General features: G+C 34.8%; 1 long non-coding RNA gene across 1 annotated transcript; it reads left to right on the top strand.

Moving 5' to 3' along the window:
- Positions 1-2,357: 2,357 nt before the first annotated feature.
- On the top strand, positions 2,358-4,982 carry LOC141633145 (uncharacterized). Its single transcript, XR_012537948.1, has 2 exons — positions 2,358-2,690; positions 4,793-4,982. It is a non-coding gene; the product is annotated as an uncharacterized LOC141633145 (long non-coding RNA).
- The last annotated feature ends 500 nt before the right edge of the window (positions 4,983-5,482 follow it).

The raw sequence follows: 5,482 nt of genomic DNA, 5'->3' as shown, positions 1-5,482 counted from the left end.
ATCACACCAATCCCAACAATCTCAATCACCGATCGTCCAATGGACCACCGCCAGATGGGGGGACCGCAATGCAGTACCCACCAAATCCCCGCTCTTCATACCGAGCGATAAACCCATGTTCATTAATGTGCACATCCCCTTCCGTGGCGGGTTCCACGAAGGGCGAAACCAGGGCGTGAAGCCACTCCCGCAAGTGACTCCACTCAACCGAGAACGCATCTCGAGAACCATAGGCAACCAAATCACAATCACAATATCAACAACCGTCTCGAATCTATCAACAATGTACAATCACAATCACAAACTCACAATACAATTACTATAGCAAACAATCAATCTCAACACATCAACAATCATCCCATTATGGGACTAATACCGAGTAGGAAATCCTACCCAGTAAGCACACAATCGACGGTCTCTCTACCGCCGAGTCAAAAGCTTCCTCTATGAACCCTCCTCCTATCATACAACATATAGAGGCTACCAAATCACATACTACACATAAACCCCCAAATCTCTAAATTAGGGTTTAACCAAATCAAAGGAAAGACAATAAAAAGGGTACATAGATCTTACCCTCGACGCAAGGAACTCAACGGTATAACCAACGACGCGAACTGACCTTCCAAACTCCGGGGATTGCTAATTATGCGATTAGAATGAAGAACTTGCTTGCTTTCTCTCTTAAACAATAATTTAGGTTTTGCAAAAGTGATTTAGAACAATGACGACAAAGCTTATATACCTTAATCGCATAATTAACAAAACCCGAGAAATAACTCCCCGTAAACCTGCTACTCGATCGAGTAGCTAAGGTACTCGATCGAGTGCCCCCTTACTCGATCGAGTACCCACGTTACTCGATCGAGTACCCAACAGTCGAAACTATTTTAAAACGCAACTCACCCTTACTCGACAGAGTAAGGCCTACTCGATAGAGTATCCAAAGACTTATAAATACGGAGTATTACAGTCTTCCCTCCTTAAAAAGAACTTCGTCCCCGAAGTTCAACCCATACTTAAAAACAACCATACTGACTCGACCAAGACACAACAACTTAGCTAAGGACTCAAGAACTCGACCGAACATAGAACATGAACTCTTGACACCCACTCCACCAACTATGTTTACTTCCACAACATGACTCACTATATCGTATCTACCACATATATATCTCTCACGACACCAACTCCATGCATAACCAACTACCATCCTCTAATGCTGCTAGCTCCATAATATCATCAACTATCAAATCCAATACCAAGACACTCATAGACATCAAACGGAATGTTACAGATACTCTTTTGGAATTTAGATCATAGGTGATACATGTATGTTCAGCGAGTTTTGACCTTGGAATTTGTATCTGAGATTAGTCGGCTAAGCTAGGATGAGTTTTGGTTAATTTGTGGAGCTATAAGTCTAATGTTGTTTTTGATAATTATGTAAATGGTAATAGATACTTAGAAGCACTTGCGTGTTTGTACAATATGGAGTATGTGTTTAAACAAGAGAAATAATGTTTCATTAAAGTGGTTGTTGTAGCACTTGAATTGTCTTATATAGACAAATTTAGTTCATTTGTTTTATCATTGGAAATACTAAATAAAAGAATTCTCGATTTCCTTTCCTTTCTTTTTATTCTAATACCTAAATTGCTAAAGGCTCCTTATATTGACGTAGTGTCTATTACTCAGCTTTCCGGCTGACGTGTTTTCTCCCTTCTGGGCTACTCGTCATGGGGGTCGTTCATTTCTGTCTTCTGATCTTATTTTCAGGTTGCTTCCGCTGGCTATTCAAAAGGATTTGATTTCAAGTCAAGATTTTTATTATAGATTTTAAGGAAGTTTAATTTCATTTAATATCTTTGTATATTTTAAGTTTAAACATTTGTAATAAGAGACTTTGTATATTAATTATAATATTCCTATATTCGGCGCGTTTTGTATGTTATAGTTAAATTTTAATTAGCCTATAATAAGGGGTGTTACAATTGGTATCAGAGCGAGTTTCTTTCTTAATTAGGTGTTAAGATCGTCATATCTTGGCACCAACAGTTTTATTTAGAAACGTTTCTTAAATTTTTTGAGGAGTTATTTGTTTTGACCTGAGAACAGTCGATTGTAATGCCACTCAGTTTCCCAAAGTAAGTAATTAATGTTTTCTAAATTCGAACTTCGGGGACGAAGTTCCTTTTAAGAGGGGGCGATTGTAATACCCCAAATATTTTAAACTTATTTTAATAATTTATTTAAATCTCAATAAAATAAATATAAATAAATAAGTAAAAATTGGGAAATTAGAAACTTAAAAAAAAAACACTTGGCCATCCGTTGAAGCGGTGCCTTTTGTTTTTCTTTACCCAGAAGTATTCCTTTTAAACTTATCCCTAATTGTGGCCTTTAAGAACCCTTTTAGTCGTCTCTTACTTATGAAGGCCATGATTCATTCTTTTATTGATTTGGCACAATTTCTTCTCTAGAAAAGTTAGTCTGGTTTATCATCACCATTATTATAAGAGAATGGAACTTTGATTGTCGTATTGCTCTCTTGGTTTTCCGAAATAAAGTACGGTGGTTTTTACTCATACGAATCATCAATTTTAACTATCCACCTCTTAATTTGTGAGTTGTGTGGGTCGATTTCAGAGCAACTTGTTAGTAGTTATTGGTGGGGCTCGCGAATTAAGGTAACACAATTCTGTTAATCCTATTATTATATTGTTGTTCAGGATTGCTTGATTATGTGCTATTTCTTTGTATTCATCGATTTTAATGATCAAGATGATTATTTGTAATAGCCATGACTGTTGGTTTTATTGATAGCTATAATATTTTGTTTTTTATACAAATAGTATTTTAACAGTGAGGTGGCTAGTTATTAATTTTCGTTTTGTTAACCTAATTGTTGGGAATATGGATTAATGATGAGTTCATAGGAATTGGGTAGTTTGTGTGAAGGTGGCTCGAGAGTTGGCCGATTTGTCGTATGGTTCAAAGTGAAGTTGATAGATTGTTGGTGTTAGCCATGGATTACGCCAAACTAACCAAATTTAGTGTTTATAGCTTACTGCAATTTATCTAAGTTCTATAGGAGTATTGAATATGTGGAGTATAAAGCTTAGTATATATGTTGGGATCATGTTTATGAAAGAACGAGCTGAGATAGTGTATTTGTAAGTTGGTTGAGGGACATTAGCCAACAAGAATTTCATGAGTATAATTTGTACATGATATACTTAGTGATAGATTTAGAAGATGGTCCTGTTATCTTACACGAGAATTGTTCTTAGGGTCTGAGGTTGAGAATGGATCATTTCGTATTGAATTTATTTTTACGAATTGTATTTAAATCGTTGTTTTCTTTGACCGCAATTCATGAGTGAGATGAGTACCTGGGAGTTTACGTGGTGGAATTTGTTTTCCTATAAGAAGATAATTATCGTTATTAGTATAATACTGGCAAATAATAGTTATACCTTGTCATTTTCGTGAGTTGGGTTTAGTTTGTTTGCGGAGATGAAATTAGAGTTCAGGGAGTGTTGGTTTTGAAAGGCAAAAGAAAATTGTAAGCTTAAGGAGGTAGGCTTTTGAGGTGTCATAGTACAATGAATGTTAAGGATGACTTATTAATGTCAATTATCTATGAGATTGAGATGGATCGGAATTAGAATTTTGTCAAAGTGATAAGGCCATCTTTCCAACCATTATTATATTGACATTGTGTCTTATAACAAGTTCTCGTAATGTTCTCATATTGTATCATTATTGTCAACCTTGACTCGTGGGGGAGTAACTTGGAGTTTATACTCTGTGTTTATTTTTATTTACACATAGTAAGTACTCGAGTTATATTAATTTTTTGAGTAATTATTCTATTTTCTTGTTAATATGATTAACTCAACTTTATTTCGGAATTGTACATTTTATTTAGCGTATTCGCTAAAATTCTAAGCTATAAGATTAGAAGATTAAAGTTTGGCTCATAACCCGCACTGGCGAGCCGGCATTTTAAATGCCCAGTGAAGATTAAATTTTGGCTCATAACCCGCAGTGGCAAGCCGGCATTTTAAATGCCCAGTGAAGATTATAGATTGGCTCATAACCCGCAGTGGCGAGTCGGGCATACAAAAATGCCTTTAGTAGTCGTATGAGGTAGAGTGAATCCTACCTCAACCATTAGCTACTCTTGTTACAAAGAGGTGTGCACATAATGTTTTAGCCGGTTGTTTTTGTTAAACTCTTAGTCTTAAGGAAGGAAGTATTATTTTGGGTTTTAATTCAAAGTATTAGTTTGTCAGTTTATTGTATGAATTATAAAGTATAAACCTTTGTTAGTGATACTCTTTTGGAATTTAGATCATAGGTGATACATGTATGTTCAGCGAGTTTTGACCTTGGAATTTGTATCTGAGATTAGTCGGCTAAGCTAGGATGAGTTTTGGTTAATTTGTGGAGCTATAAGTCTAATGTTGTTTTTGATAATTATGTAAATGGTAATAGATACTTAGAAGCACTTGCGTGTTTGTACAATATGGAGTATGTGTTTAAACAAGAGAAATAATGTTTCATTAAGGTGGTTGTTGTAGCACTTGAATTGTCTTATATAGACAAATTTAGTTCATTTGTTTTATCATTGGAAATACTAAATAAAAGAATTCTCGATTTCCTTTCCTTTCTTTTTATTCTAATACCTAAATTGCTAAAGGCTCCTTATATTGACGTAGTGTCTATTACTCAGCTTTCCGGCTGACGTGTTTTCTCCCTTCTGGGCTACTCGTCATGGGGGTAGTTCATTTCTGTCTTCTGATCTTATTTTCAGGTTGCTTCCGCTGGCTATTCAAAAGGATTTGATTTCAAGTCAAGATTTTTATTATAGATTTTAAGGAAGTTTAATTTCATTTACTATCTTTGTATATTTTAAGTTTAAACATTTGTAATAAGAGACTTTGTATATTAATTATAATATTCCTATATTCGGCGCGTTTTGTATGTTATAGTTAAATTTTAATTATCCTATAATAAGGGGTGTTACAATTGGTATCAGAGCGGGTTTCTTTCTTAATTAGGTGTTAAGATCGTCGTATCTTGGCACCACCAGTTTTATTTAGAAACGTTTCTTAAATTTTTTGAGGAGTTATTTGTTTTGACCTGAGAACAGTCGATTGTAATGCCACTCAGTTTCCCAAAGTAAGTAATTAATGTTTTCTAAATTCGAACTTCGGGGACGAAGTTCCTTTTAAGAGGGGGCGATTGTAATACCCCAAATATTTTAAACTTATTTTAATAATTTATTTAAATCTCAATAAAATAAATATAAATAAATAAGTATAAATTGGGAAATTAGAAACTTAAAAAAAAAAACACTTGGCCATCCGTTGAAGCGGCGCCTTTTGTTTTTCTTTACCCAGAAGTATTCCTTTTAAACTTATCCCTAATTGTGGCCTTTAAGAACCCTTTTAGTCGTCTCTTACTTATGAAG

This window comes from Silene latifolia, chromosome Y (genome assembly GCF_048544455.1).
Source record: "Silene latifolia isolate original U9 population chromosome Y, ASM4854445v1, whole genome shotgun sequence".
NCBI classification, from domain to species: Eukaryota; Viridiplantae; Streptophyta; class Magnoliopsida; order Caryophyllales; family Caryophyllaceae; genus Silene; species Silene latifolia.
This window is presented reverse-complemented; position numbering and strand designations above follow the sequence as displayed.